Below are 15,490 nucleotides of genomic sequence, written 5' to 3'. Positions count from 1 at the left end.
GACACGAGCCTGTGGATGGAAAGACCTCTCGGCTTCAAACCTCGGCGGAAAATAGAGGTTAAAAGGTCTTCTAAAGCTGAGTGGCAGAGGCGGAATATATATTATCTTTAATTTACTTCTGTTATTCCAAGCGGCATTTCGTTCTTCTGATTTCTTTTTTAAATTACCCATCCTTGAAAGGTGTCCTCCGAGCTTGACGATCCCTTGCCCCTCACATGGGTCAGAGCTGGTTGCTGTCTGTATGTCATAGAAAAATGCAGCCCCCGTGTTCCAAAGGTCGTCAGTATTTACTCCGGAGCGTGCCGCATCGCAGGCTCAGCGTTCATCTCGCCTTTGGGGTGCTGATAACAGGCAGGACAGAGAGATCGATAATCCCGTCATGGTAACTAATGGCTTTTGCTTCAGCTCGCAGCCCCCGTCCCCGTCAGCGCTTTACGAGTCCTTTAGACAGGCTCGGATGTTGATTTGCACCGAGGTTCTCAACAGTTGGGACTCCAAGTTGAGTAGAAAATAAAAGAAAAATCTCTCCCGTTGACCGTGACTTTACACGTGCCTGCTGTACAGCGCCACCCACGGAGGGGATGTGTGGTAGTTACTAAGATGACTGTGAAGAAACAGAACCTCTCTGCAAAGAGCCATCGTGCACCAGTGGCGTTTAATTACTTTCTTGCTATGTTTGTAACAGTTTCAGTCTCTGTGGCAAAGTCGAACTTCCCACCCTGCGAGCTGTTGCTAGGAGCCTGCGGGGTCCCGCGCGAGGCTGACGGCTCTCCACGCCCCACGGCTTCGCAGAGCTGAGCTGCTGCGTCTCTGCAGCTCCACGAAGTTGGCGTCGAGACACAGAAGCGTCTCCAGCTTCACGGCGCAGCAGTCTGGGCTCTCTGCCTGCCAAATCTGTGGCCTTCGCAGAGCCGTTAACGCCCTCGCGCCTCGGTTCGCTCCCCTGTGGGTTGCCAGGGACAGTAACGCAGAGAGAAGGGAAAGTTGGCGTCGTGAAGCATAGACCAGGGACTGTCAACCAACAAGCGACGTGAACGCACCCAAAGGCGCAGAGTGCTTGTGGCAGAGCCCTGTGCGCAGGCGCAGCAGACAGTGAGCCTCGTCACCGTGGCAGAGTGGCACACGTCCCTCCCGACTGACGGGCCGTCCGCGCGGCACTTGGCTTTTTCCGTGTCACTGTATCATTTTAATTTTGCCGAGTGGGAACTACATCTCCGCCCGGGCCTGGGGAGGGAAGCTGGGCCTCTGGCCGGCGGGTCACCTGTGTAGGCGGCAGCTTATCTCGGAGCGAGGGGCCGAGGGTGATCGGGACACACGAGCGCGTCCTCATCTGTGCCACTGAGAGGTTGCCCTGCATCGTGGCCGCGTCCGCACTGTCCCCCTGAGCGGTTTGCTGGCCGAAAGCCATCAGTCATTCTTCCGGTAAGTACAATACGCATGATTTTTCTGTTAAAGCACTGATTAAGGTTTTTTACGCTTTTAAAATAATAATGATGTCTTCCCAGACGCTGAGCCTTGCCGGCGTGGTCATCCTAACCCCGCGTGTTTTGGGGCCCGTCTGGCCCGCGGTCTGCGCGTGCCCACACAGCGTTTCGCCAGCTTGGCACGGTGACCGGCAATAGCGATGACTGGGCCGGCTCTGTGTGGCACGGGCCTCCTTTCCGCTCGCCTCGTCCGCGGCCGCCCCGGTTCCCTCAGAGCCAGCCGCGCTTCCTTCTCTCCTCGGGCGGCGTCTTCGCTTAAACCTTCGGTGCGTCCACCGTCCAGACGGCAGCCCACGGCGTCTCTCCGTAGACGAGAAACTTCACGGGGAAGTAAAAGACCCCGCGGAACGCTCGGACCGCTCCCCCTCCTCTCGCTGTGCGGCTCCCACAGGACGGCGACGTCCCCGAGGGAGCGCGGCCCATCTGGCGGACAGAGCGAGGCGCGTGATCTCGCACCCGTGCTGGCAGCGCGTGTCCGCGGCCGGCTGGCCTCTGTGCCTGGGCTGCAGTCCGTGCCGCTGAGGACGCTTCTCTCCCACGTCGCCGGGGCAGGCAGCCTGCGAAGCTGCTCAAAGGGCTCCCCCTCCACCCCGAAGCCCGGTCCCCACGGTGCCCCCACGACTCAGGGCGGCTGCTCTGCACGTGGGCAGCTGGGCGTCTGACCCCGTCCCGCCTGGACGCCCCTCCGGCGGGTGCAAGTCACTTAGAAGCCGTCTGGGTCAGGCGCTGTGCTTTCCCCGAGTCCTGCACTCCTGATGGGCTTGGTGCTGCTAGGGACACTGAGACACGGCTTCCTGTTCGATCCCCGAAGCGTGAGTCTGGGACGGTCAAGTCTCTGCGTGTTTCGGAGGAGGCGGAAGGGAGGCCGTCCCTCGGACCGTGGGCCCCTAAGCCTGCTCTCCTGACCAGCAGCCTCAGCCTCTGCCCGCTGGTGGTTGCAAATGCAAGTTTCGAGGCCTGACCCTGGAGGTGGGGGCGGGGCACGCCGATGCACTCAGGGAGCAGGTCCCCATAGCAGAGGGATGCCAGGAGGACGTGCGTGCCTCGTGCGGGGTCCGCGAAAACCCGTCTCCTGTGGTTCTGGGTTTCGACTCTTCGGCCCGTTTCCAGGATGAGCGGTGATTCAGTGACCACTCAGCTCTCCAGCCCGCTGTCCGACAGCGCACAGCCTCCCCGACACTGCCGTGTGTCGTTTCCCGACAGGACGCGGCCACCACCTCCGTCCGTGTCCCCGTGCACACATGGACGTGGACACTCGCACGTGCACGCGCACACGCACACGCACACGTCACGAGGAAGGAGGGGTGGGGGAACCCAGGAAGCTTCTGGAGAAGGCAGGCTGGAGCACGGCCTTGACCAAGGAGGGAGTTTGTTTGTGTAGCGGGGAGGGTGTGAAGGCCCCGAGACCAGTCCTGGGCACTGCGGCCAGTCGGTGGCCGGGAGCCTCCAGGGAATGGAGACCTGAGCTCCGGGGCGGCAGAGGGTAGAGTCGAAGCCAATGGCAGCGGGGTCCTGTGACAGCTGTCACTGAGCGACAGGCTAACGCCTTGGGTGGCCGTGGCTGGCAGCGGCCATCTTTCCCTGTGAGACCCTGCGGTGTACATAGTAGACACTCGGCAAATGCGATCAATTCACAAGCCGCACAACCGAACCAATGCAGAGGTCCTGACAACGTTCGGCCAGATGCCTCCTCGTCCGCTCTGCGACGTCTGACCTGAGTCCCTGCCCGCCTGCCTGGTGCCCACTGAGAGGACGAGGGCCGTCAGTGCCACAAGCTGCCCTGCACAGCCCCAGTCTCACGCTCCAGCCGGGAGCCGGACTCCATGTGGAGGAGACGGGGGGCAGGATGCTCACGGCACGGCGGGCACGCGGGGCCACTGCCCGTTAACGCCACCCCCTCCAGCCTCCGGTGCTGAGTGCCACGCACGTCAGCCTCTTTCTGCCGGAGGCTCCACGCTCTCCAGTGGGCCCTGCAGCTTGGAGCCCTAGGAGACAGACGGGCAGGTGTCAATCGTGCCGAGGCTGGAGAGGCGTCAGTCATGCCGAAGGATGGGAGGCGGGCGCCTGGGCAGAGCTGGGCGTCCCCAGGACCCCAGGACCCCCGCCCCCGCTCATCCTGGTAACGTGACGTCGGCGTTCTCGGGCTCCCTCTCTCGTGCGTGGCCTCCCCTGGTGGGATCGGTGGGATTGGGAGGACGCTGCATTCCCGTCGCGCCCTCCTGGTCTCAGGTTTCTGCCTGAAAAGCAGAGCAGAGGGAGTCGCTGTCCCCGCTCATTTGCTTATTCACGGGCACGGCAGCCGCTTTCTCCTGCCGACTCGGCGCTTCGCAAGACGCCGCGCTCACCGCAGCTCAGACGGAGGAGTGTCGTCCGTCTTCACCGGGTGTGTCTGTGTCGGGGAGGTGGACCAGGCAGAGAGACGAAGGATGCAGTGACCGCTCCTGGTGCGAAGCCCAAGGCAGGCAGTACAGTCTCTGTGGACCCCATACTCTGAAATACACCTGACCCGGTGACATATCACCAACTTGTCAGGAGTCACTGCGTTCCTAAGCGTTGGAGCCTGAGGGCAGCTTCCAAGGCTCACCGCCTCAGGACCCGTGCCCGGAAGGGAAGCAGAGTCGGCGGGGTGGGGGGGCATCATCAGCGAATACCTGACACTCCCTCAGGACCCCAGAGACCCACAGCCCCAGACCCCAGATCCCTGCGGTTCCATCGCCAGGCTGCACATCGCAGCTCATCACCATGGTCACGAGATGCCGTCCTCGCGAACCCTCCCTAGGCCTCCCAGATCTCCTCTACCCAGGGACTGCTTGACAGTCGTTTGTGAAAGCCAGCGGGACGTGCCCATGGCCCTCGGGTCCTCTCAGAGCGTTTACTGCCACAGCCGTGTGCTCCGGCGCGCAGGGACTGATGGGTCCTCTCGAAGGGTTCCAGAGCAGCGGGCGCCGTGCAGAGCCAGGCTCCCATGGCCGCCCCCCTGACCCCCGCCATGGCCCCGGCTGCACCCCGCTGCACACCGGGGCACAGCTTGCCTGGACGCACGTCAGTGAATCTGCCAAACGGAACCCTTGTCCCAGGCCGGGTTGGACCGAAAAGCGTGGTCTGTTTGGCTTGCAGGGTATTTGACAAGCATCGAACCGGCAGTCTGTGTAGACTGGGAGGGTCCCCAGGAACAGCTGGTTTCCTCCGTGCTCTTAGCATAGTTCCCACTGTCCCTTGTGCCCCTCCTGCTCCGTTCCCTCGGGCACTTCCTCCTAGCAGCCACCCCCTAGTCTGTCATACTGCAGGGGACAACCGCGTCTCTCTTGCTCTTTCTCGATGGCCCTGTCTAGAAACTGGCGATGGTCCCTCAGTCCTCTGTGTCACTCAGCCTGCAACCTGAGTGACAGGCCTCCCTGGGTTTGTGAGATGCTCTGAGCTCTTGGGCACAGACGTACCTCCCAGGCCAGGCACGGCACGTTGTCTCGCAGTGTGGTCGAGTGCTTCCTTCGCCAATGGCACCCTGCGGGACGTGGGGTGCCGATGCTCCCCGCTGCCCCCCCAGGTTGGCTCCCGGCCTCGTGTGTGTTCGGGGAGAGAGTTGCCCTCCTTCATCTGTGACAGGTTTGTGCAGATGACGGCTTCCTGCCAAGGGGATGCGTGTGCCGTGAGCTCGAGCTGGGCCCAGCCCCCTCAGAGCCGGCAGCCACTGGGAAACGGGGTGGAGCCGGCTGCGCCTGTGGCGTCCCCGCCTGCGGGAGTGCGAGCGCGCGTTTTTCTGAGTCTGCGGAGTGGGCGTTGAGAAGGTGCGCGCTGGCCTCGTTTCTTCTAGGGGGATCACAGCTTCGGTTGTGCTGTTTGGCTTTGTTTTGTGTTTCCTTGAGGAAAGGATGCGTGAGTGGAAGCGTGGCGGGGGCCGGGGGCAGAGTCGCGTTCGGCCACACTCCGAGGCAGCCTCTTGGTAAGGAGGGAGGTGGAGCTGCCTGAGCCTGTGATCTGGGGGTGCTGGGTCCCGAGTCCCCGTGGGCTCAGAGCCGGGCGTGGCAGACACGGAGGAGCGATGACCCGCAGAGTCCGAGCCCACCTCGGAGGCACAGTCCCTGGCTGATGACACGGCGGGACCAGGACGCGTCCTGAGGACAGGGTGATCCCAGGCAGCGTGAGGCCACATTCCGGGCTTTACAGAAACGCAGCTGACGGTTTGCCAAGTACAGTGACTGCTGAATGCGAGCGTCCGAAAGATGACAGGTCGCAGCCGGTCCCCTCGTGGCCCTGGAACAACAAAGCCAGAGCCCCCCAACCTCCCCCCGCCCCCAGCCGTCATTGACTCTGACTTGCAGGTGGCTGTCGGGTCCTGACCGCCGGGCAATCGGGTCCTGACCGCCGGACTCACCAACGAGCCTTCGCCAGGGCCCCGGCCATGCACCGGGGCGAACCAGTGCGCCAAAGCAGGGGCTTCCTGGACTCTGCGCCTGGTCCCCGGGGCGTCACGGAGCCCTGCAGCTTCCTCCCGGCAGGTCCTGGTCCTCCGTGTGCCTCGGGGCCGGGAAAGGGGTGGGGGCCACCGGAGCGGAAGGACGCGGGCGACGCCCACCCCTCCCAGAGGGTCCCCTCGCCCTGCGTTTGCTCCCGACCGTCTTCTCAGCGTGCACGTGCTCCCTCGCCCCACGGTCCTCCGGGACCGACCCTTCCATTCTCCCGTTCTGTTTGCGGCCGCCTGCGGGGGCGTGAGGGAGAGCGCAGAGGAGCAGCCCGGGCCAGGCTGCTGACCTTCCGTCCCTGAGCCGGTCACTCTGCGGCCTGTCTGCTGGCCCGTACCTAGTTTGAGCGAGACGGTTTCTGAGGGCCGTTACGCTTTCTCTCTGATGCAGCGGTTTAGACGTTTGCAGATTCCAGCACAGCGCCCTTTCCCTGCACGTGGCGTCTTTTCTCCTCCTCGTTCGGAGCAGAGGCCAGAGCACGCGTGTATGTTCTTCCCTGATCACACACGTGAGAACAAGGGAAGCCGGTGAGGCCGTAGGCCACCATCCTCCGCAGCAAACAGCATAACGGCCGCCACCTTTACCCGCAGCTGCACGGGAACTGGGAGCAAGGCCGGACGACCCCAGACCTGGCTCCGCGTCCCTCTCGCCCTGCCCTGCCCCGCGGCCCCAGTGCCTGTCAGAGTTCCTTGGAGCTTACGCACATCCAGACCAGCCGGGAGGATCTTTAAAGGGCACTGTGATCCCAGTACGCAGACCTCTCTCAAAACTAGAAAATTCCACAAGCTGTTCCCCTTCTGCACTTGGAGCTTACGCACATCCAGACCAGCCGGGAGGACCTTTAAAGGGCGCTGCGATCCCAGTACGCAGACCTCTCTCTCAAAACTAGAAAATTCCACAAGCCGTTCCCCTTCTGCGGGTGAGAACCGCGTAAGGAAAGGACAAACAGCAGGGCTTCGGACCCCAAAAAAGGACAAATTTATTTCATTTGTCCTTTAAACAAAATAACCAACACTTTCTGAAAATTTAGTTCCGAGTCCAAAATAGAACGCAGTTTCCTATAGTCGACTCTGTAACTGTATTTTAACGTGGTGGCCACAAGCCACAGGCAGGCGTTACATCGAAGTGGATAAAATTGTGTAAAATGTAGGTTCTCGGCCACACAGGTGCTGTTCTCCTGTGTGACTGTCACACGCGGCTGGTGCCACGTTATGGGCCAGCGGAGAGCTCGCGCCCCATCGGCACAGAGGTTCTAGTGCACGGCTCCGGAAGAAAGCAGACGCGCGTTCGAACCTTCGGGAGCTGTTCGCTTCCGTTTCGTGTTGCCCGTTTAATCGTCCCTTCCGAGTACGTCGAGTTACAGGCTGTGTGCCAGGGGCTGAACACCGTCACCGTGCCGAGCGTGTCCCAGACGAGGGGATGTGCCAGGCAGTCCGCGGGCTGTTGGCTTTGCCCCGGAGGTGGACGCACAAGCGTGTGACCAGAGAGCAGACCGAGGCCATGGCCACACAGCTGGCCAGGGCCGAGCCGGGAGGCGGACGCAGCCTTCGGGTGCCGGAGCTGGCAGCATCCTGGGGTAAAAATAGTTTCCGGGATGTTTCTCTAACAAAAATGGAATCTCTGGACTAAGCTGTCATCACTGTCGTCATCGTCAACGTTGGTGACGAGTGACTGAGGTGGTGTTTTGATCCTTTTTGCAATGGGTTCTCTTTTATAGCAAGAATCGAGGATTTTAACCTATGGAGCACTTCAAAGCAGAGAGCAGAGGGGAGGGGGAGAAAACCAGAGACAACACGAAGCGGAAGCACACGCGTGTGACTCACGCACGCGTGTGACTCACGCACGCACCTGCGTTTTGGCTGTGGGTTTCCGCTGAGTCCCGTGAGCGGCCGGCAGCCTCCGGGAGCGCTGGGTCCGGTGTGCGGCGCCGCCCCGCCCTGCCAGAGCCACACGTCAGGGGTCAGGCGTCTGGCCCTCGGCAGCCCGCTGCGATGATGCCACACACGTGGGGACGGCGGGACTGATGGGAGCCAGTGCTGCAGAAGCTGCGACAGACGCTGCAGAGCATGCGCTCACTGGTACAGGGACGAGTTCCCGGACGCCCCGCTGTGCCCTCGAGGGGCTGACGAGCAGCTGTCGCCGCGGATGCTTACAGCAGTTACTGCCAAGTGAGATGCCACGGTCAGCTGTGCTGGGGGCCATTTCACCAGCTCTTCAGGAAAGGTCACCTGGGTCTGCGCCAGCCCTGCTAGCCGAGGCGTCGGCGAGTGCTCCTCAGTGGCCCGCAGCAGCACGAGGTCGCCGAACGTGGGCCCGGGCAGAGACCGGTTAGTTGTGCAGACGGCACCAGCCAGCTCCGGCGAACCTTTCTCGCATCGTGAGTGGCAGCACATGCACACACGTAAGCATGCGAATGTCACGGAAACATTTAAACGCAGTGCACTTCGAAGTCCTGTACGATGGTACCGTGATTAGATGATGTAGCCTATTAGTCAAGATTTCAGGTTTGGGCATCAGACCATGTGACCTTAAAAATAAGTGCTTCTTAGCTGTGTGACGTTAGTGAGTGACTTCACCCCAGAGGCCTGTTTCTCAGCTGTTCAATGGGAGAGATGCTGGTGACCGTGGCCATTGAGGTAACAAGTCCAGGAAAGTGTGACTTGGTGCCTGGCACAGGCAGGGCCCAGCGAGGCTTCACGCCGTGTGCGGGGCGGTCGGCGATGCTCAGCGTCCCCCGTGGGGGTCAGTGGTCCCGTGGACGCGGAGGGGGAGTAGATGAAGTCCGCGGTGCACCGGCCAGGGCCCCGTGAGGGCGAGACGATGCAGAGGGGTCCGAGGGCTGGCGGCTCTGCCCGGGCCCACGAAGGTGCGCTCAGCCCAGCGGCACCGTGGCGGGAGGGGACCGTGTGGCTGCTGGTGGCGGTGCTTGCAGACAGAGACTGTGCTGAGCTGATGTGCCTCTTCCTCTCCCCAAGACCGAGACTGCCACCATCAGCCTCTGCTGACACCACCACCTTCCCCACGACCCAGCCGGGGGCAGCCACGCGCCTGGAGAGGCTTCTCCAGGCCTCTCCGAGGGCGTCACGAAGAGCAGGAGGACGTGCTGTCACCGGTGGCCTCTGGCTGCTGGCGGCCTGGTCGCCGTGGGCCCGGCTGAAACCCCGTCTCTGTGGCACAGACGCCGGTGCCTGCCCGCGAGACGGTTTGTGCATCACCACGGGGTAAGGATGTGCTGCATGTCTCCATGCCTGTGGTTTACCCCAGCAGCGGAAGCGGGCTGGTACCCAGGAAAGCATCACTCAAAACTCCAATTACGGCTGTGAAACCGCATGTGAAATTACTTTTAATAATTAAAAATGGCTCTCGCCACTGTGCAGTTCCAGCCCCGTATTCGTCTGGTGCCGTTTTAAGGAGAGCTGACGATCCCCAGGAGATCCCAGAGACCTTAACTGTCTTCACGTCCACTCTTCAGTGACCTTTATTGCTGAGATGGGTAAAATCCAAAACGAATGACACGGACACGCCCGCCGTGTGTCACGTCCGTTTGCTCTGTGCGTTGATTACGTTTTCACGGCACTCCCTCTGGAGAGGACATGCTTTGAAAAGCATCCCTATTATGCCTGGTTATTAAATTCAAATTTTAAAGCAGAACGAGGACAGTGTCAGCGTGGAAACTGTCACTTGGGGAAGGAGGTCGAACCACAGAAGAAAGAGAACAGGGGAGGGCGCGGACAGGGTCATCACAAACCCTAGTGAAGATGCGCGTGTCACCCCCCCACCCCCACCCCAACCACAGAAAAGCACGGGAGCAGGAAAAGCCATTTCCAGAAGCGACGAATCCGCGTGACTGTTTTCATGTTGTTTAACGATCCCTTTCGTGCAGGGCTCTAAGGGGGCCTGTGGGCGGCATCCAGGCCAGAGCGCCCTCGGCCCGTGAGCATCGGGGCTAGTTTTCACACGTCCCCCTTGTCCCCAGGACGCGTCTGACGTTCAGATTCCTCGTGGTCCTGAGGGACTGCACGTGCAGCGTGAGCATCGCAAATTTAATTGTTTCTCGTACTTCAAGAAATCGGTGTCACTTCCATGTCATCGTGGTCCACATTTCTGCTGCTTTGCACGGTGTCATTTCATCCTTTGCAAAAGCTGCTCTGTTCTCGTGTGCGCTCCTGGGATCGTTCGTTCATTTAGCCAACATTTCTCGAGCGGGTCTCACGTGTTGGGACTGCTTCAGATATTCAGACGACTTGCACATCATCTTGTCCCTAACCGAGAGGGGAGGGGAGGGGGGACGGCCCAGTGACTGGTGAACTCGAGATCCGTGGGTCCCACAGTGACGTCACAGGGTCACGTCCTTTGGCAGCATGTCTAACCCCGCCTGACTGAAGGGGTCGGGAGGAGAGGGGAGTAGAAAGGTGGCTTCTTTCCACCTTTGCCACCGTCTTAGTGACGGTAACAGCCTAAGACAGGACTTGGCCTTAGGATGTTGCCCTTGGGACGCGTGGGGAGTGGTACTCGGCCCCTGTCCGTGGTGCTGACGGCCAGCTGTCAGCTCTTTCTGCCACGGTCACACCCAGCAAAGCTGCTGTGTGTCTGTGTTTTCTCTCCACCCTGGAAAGTACCACCGCCAACTGTTTGCCCCGTCACACTGAGAACAAAATGGACGATCCTCACCGTGGCTCCTGAGGCCTAGTGAGCTCTCCTGGGCCCCGTGTGGCTTCGCGTCACCCCACGTGTCCTTCTCGCCCCTGCCCCGAGAACACCGGCCTAGTCGGCAAACAAGCCGAGCCTCGTCCACTGAAGGCGGGGCGTGGGGCTCGAGTCTGTGAAACGAGGGTGAAACCTCCCCCCCCCCGCCCGCCCCCCTCTGCCCGTCACCTGGAGAATCGAGTGACACAGCATCTGGACGGCTTTGTAAAACTGGGGCATGACTCACTGGGAGCGGCGAGGGACGTGGAGACGGTGTCACCAGGACTCAGGTGTGTCTGGGCATGACGTTGGTTGGGGCCATGGTCAGACGTGGCTCAGACAAAGGTTGAAGCCAGAGAGAGAGGATCCGTTCATTTATTTGTCTACATCGCCTTCCACGTTTGGATCCAAAAGCTGCTTCTCTTCGCACTGAGGTAAGAGAAAACCAGCGAGAGCACAGAGGGTCTGCCACCTGGAGCACGGGGACGACAGAGCACAGGGACGCCAGAGGGTCTGTCACCTGGAGCACGGGGATGACAGAGAGTCTGCCAGAGCACAGGGACGCCAGAGGGTCTGTCACCTGGAGCACGGGGACGCCAGAGGGTCTGTCACCTGGAGCACGGGGACGCCAGAGGGTCTGCCACCTGGAGCACGGGGACGCGCGAGCCTGCGGGTCGGGCGTGGCCACGAGACAGAGCCTGGTCCCCGTGGACGTGCAGTTTTTCCTGAAGAGAGACAGACTCTGAGACACGCAGCCTGGGGCACGTTTCGGAGGCGGACGCAGCAGAATTTGCAGGCGGGTTAGACGTGGGCAGTGGGCGGATGGAGACACCTAGGCTTGGCCTCTCGGGCTCCCGCTGTGCGGGTGACACAAGCCTTGGGCCCTGCAGAGACCGGCGACAAGGCAGAGGCCACCCTCCCTCTCTGGTGCGAGTTCAGCAGAGGGATGAACTCGGGCCTGAGGACAGACGCGGAGCCAGAGTCCCGTTACAGGGAGCGGCAAGCGCATCTGAGGAGACGCTCCAATCGCTGCTCACTGCAGAAGCCTAAGTTACAGTCCCGACTCTTCACAAAGTTGGAGGAAGTGAGGCTGGCCGTCGGCGGTAACAGCACCGGAGGCTGCCTGAAGGCCTGGCCCGCCACCAAGTGCATCGGGAGTCGACAGCGGACTTCGCCGGCCACGCTGAGGGAGCAGGCGCTTCCCACGGGGGCTGGGGCGGCAGGAAGTGGCCTTAGCTCTTCAGAGAAAGGTGTTTCTGTGTCTCTCAACATTAAAAATATGCCACAGCGGGGCCCAGGAAGAGGCTTTTGAATGTGAGAGAAAGTTGTGGGGAGGCTCAAAGGGATAAATTCGGGGCTCACTGCAGTGTCGTTTGTAACAATGTGGACGATGAGACCGAACTGAAATGTCCCCCAGCAGCGAACTCACCGAAGAGACAACCGTACCCGTGTGACGCGTACTCCTAGTGCAAAGGAGTGGGCAGCTTGGCACGCCCCACACCCGTGGGTGCTGAAAGCACGTTCGGGAGTGGGAACACACTGCCAAGGTTTACACAGAACGTCCTGCCACGTACGTTTGACACCTTCACAGACAAGCTTGTCCTCTCCGAATGTGCACGTCGGAGGAGGAGCAGGATCCTCAGGATGGAGACTCACGAGGGGCAGCGACTTGACCTGTGTTGCTAGATTACTGTCCAGTGACATCGTGTTACTATAACGTTAAAAGCTTGAAGCAATGACAAAGTTAGAAAGGGTGTGATCAGTAAACGGGAGGTGGCGAAGTCTGCGGCTGCCTGCACGCCTTCGTCAAAGCCTCGTCCACTGGTTCGGCCCCAAGTTCTCTTGATCGTTTAGTGCTTTTCATGTTGATGTGACAATCAGATATTTTTTCAGACAAAAGGCAGTAGAATATCTTTGAAATGCAGAGTAACATAACGGTGCGATGCTCATGGGCTTTATCCAACTGCAAGGTCAATATCCAGCCTCCTTACCGCGAGGCTTCCCGCGAAGCCGTCTCCATCACGAAGTGCCCTGAAGGGGCCCAGCCCCGCGAGCCAGGAGAGAGGCAGCCCACTGCCCTCCCCGCCCACACCCTCCCGGGGAGTCATGGCGGGTGCACCCCGCCTCCGGAGCCTTAGTGGAGAAAGCGGCGTGGGTGCTGAAGGCCCGCAGTGAGGTGGACGGGGAGTTATTTACCCAGGAGACAGCCAAACTGAAGTGTCAACAGCGCCACGCAGAGGACGACGGGCTCGTCCACCCGCCAGGGGTCGGAACGCCGACAGCCCTTCTCCTCAGCCCTGTCTCACAGTCGCTGCCCCGCTGGACTCGCCCTGCAGGGGAGGACAGGGACGTGACCCAAGTAAACAGAGGGTGCACCGTGGGTGACGGTGACGGGTGCGGGAAGCGCGTGGCAGAGTCCGCCCCTGTAAATAACCCAGGAAAGCAAAGCGAAGCAGGAAGTCGGTGAACTGAGCATCCCCCCCATGGCCAGGCACGGCGCGGGGGCCGGAAGCCGCACCCCGCTGGTGCCCGGGCCCTGCCCCGTGAGCACGCCGCCACCGTGCGCCTCCGCCCTGTCTGCCCGGCCTTCATACAAACATTTCACGCGGCCTCGGCAGAGGGCCTTGAGTTCTTTACAAGGACAGGCTTAATTAAAGTCCCCGCTGTGGGACCCTCCCGCCCCAGGCAGTGAGGACGGAAGCTCGGAATAGGAGGCTGAGCCGTCTTCGTCCTTTCAAGCTTAATAGCTTTTGATCCTAGCTCAGGGAAGTGTTGAAATCGAATGAAAACAGCAATGTTTGAAGCCTCACTTCGTTTTCCAACAATTTCTAAATTCTGTGTCCCGTCACTTCTGGGGTGCCCTGCTCTGCGCGTGCTGTGTGTGCTCACAGAGCGGGCTGTGGGGACGAGGCGTGCCTCCCGTGGCCCTGATCTCAGAGCTTTGTCCACCACACAGTGTCCGAGGCCGCAGACTGGCCGTGTCACAGGAGACGTCTCTCTGAGGTGGCAACGCCACTGTACCCCGGTTCCAGAAGGGCATCGGGGTAAGAGAGCCTGGCGAGCTGCAGTCCGGAGCGCGCTTGCAGCCCGGGCATCTGACCTGAGTGGGACTCTGCGTGAGCCGTGTGGCCCTCTGGGATCCCCCTGTCGTCCTCAGCCGTGGGCAGCACGATGCGGTGGCCGTGTCCCCACGGGAGCACCGAGCTACCACTGCTTAGCGCATGGGCCAACCTCGGCCGGATAGAGCAGTTGCTCGTTCTCACATTCATGGAGCTGCAGGTCGGCTGAGGGCTCTGCTTAGGTCGGGCTGGCGGGGAAGCTGTACGGGATAGTTCGCTCTACGTGTCCCTCATCCGTCCCCCAAACCACAGATGAGCCTAGGAACAGCCTCATGGTGACGGCTGACACACGAGAGCAACGGGCAAAGTTCATAAGACCCACCGAGGTCCGGGCACAGGGCAGGCTCCTGTTCACCTCAGCCTCGTTCATGGCCAGAGCAACGCACTTGGCCAGAGCCCCGGCCACTGCGGAGTCACCCGGCCACGCGCGTGGGGACCAGCACACGTGCGGGAGGGTGAGAACCGGGACTGCACGCGACCTTCCAGACGGGTGACGGTCAAACTATGAAACCTTTTGCCAGCGTACGAATACTCTACGGTAACCAAAGCTCAAGGAAGTATCGTTAGTCACATCGGCGTGCTCATCTCTACCCACGCTCGTCTCTGCTGCCCGAGCGCCTGTCCCGCTCCGGAAGGACAGTGACTGTGCTTTCGTCGTCAGCCTGACGCCTTGAATTTTTATTTTAAGAAAACCAACAAAAATCCTTGATATTAAAACCAAGTTTTTTGCGTTTGTCTGCGCAAGGTTGTCGGAGGAAGCACGAAGAGCATCTCGGTGGCCCCGTGGCCGTTGGTGAGTCACCTGACACCGCTGCGGAAGGGACGTCGCCTTCTTTTATCACGTCTCGAAGGCAGAGGGTCAGCGATGCTTCTTCTGTCTCTCTGACCCCGGGTGTAGACGGGTGACACCCCTCCCCGTTGGCACCCCTGTGTCCTTCCAGAGACGGGTCCTGTCACCTGGGCCATGCTGGCGAAGCCGCGCCCAGCAGTCAGGGCGCCCTCCCCCCCGGCTGTCGCCTGCCCAGAGCACGGCGGAAGGACGGCTGTCTGTCGGAAGGTCCCGCATCTCAAAGGCGGCAGGAGAGGCGATCAGGTCTCCGCCCCGATTCACGGCTCCCTTACCAGCTACACGGTTATGTAGTGTGCGCTTTTTAATTAAAAAACACGATGGTCCCATCAGATCATTTATTTTGGGTTTTTTCGCTCCCTTCCCGCTCTCTCGCCTGCCTTTCCGGGGGCCGAGGGCTGGACGTGGGCAATTTGCCGCCATCCCATCAAATCCTATTCGAGGGTGGCCTTGGGAACCTGCCAGATGGCATGTTATCCTTCTGTCAATGACAAATGTGCCAGACGCCCGGAGTGCTGGGGAGGACGTGCAGTCGCTGGAAGCTACCCGAGGGAACACGCCCGGTGTCGCCCCGACGTGCCAGGTGACCTGTAGGAACCAGAGGCGCAGGAGAGCCACGCCTGACTCTCCTCCAGGTCAGCCACGCCAGCGGGTAGAAGCCCCCGGGCTGCAGAGAAGTGGAGGCGAGGAGAGCCCCAGGGAAGCGGTCTGCGTTCACGAAAGACTTGTCCTCTGACACAGAGGGCGTCTAGTCCAAGCGCAGGCCGCGGCCCCTCCCTGGGTTCCGGCCGTGAACTGCCCCCCTCCATTCACGTGTGTCACCCCAGATGCCCTCCTCCTGCCCGACCCGGGTCCCTAACACCCCCCCCTGCCCAACTCGGGCCCCTAACACCC

The sequence above is a fragment of the Pteropus alecto genome, unplaced genomic scaffold (assembly GCF_000325575.1).
Source record: "Pteropus alecto unplaced genomic scaffold, ASM32557v1 scaffold53, whole genome shotgun sequence".
Classification (NCBI taxonomy): Eukaryota; Metazoa; Chordata; class Mammalia; order Chiroptera; family Pteropodidae; genus Pteropus; species Pteropus alecto.
The sequence above is the reverse complement of the archived record's forward strand: the minus strand, read 5'-3'. Positions refer to the sequence as shown.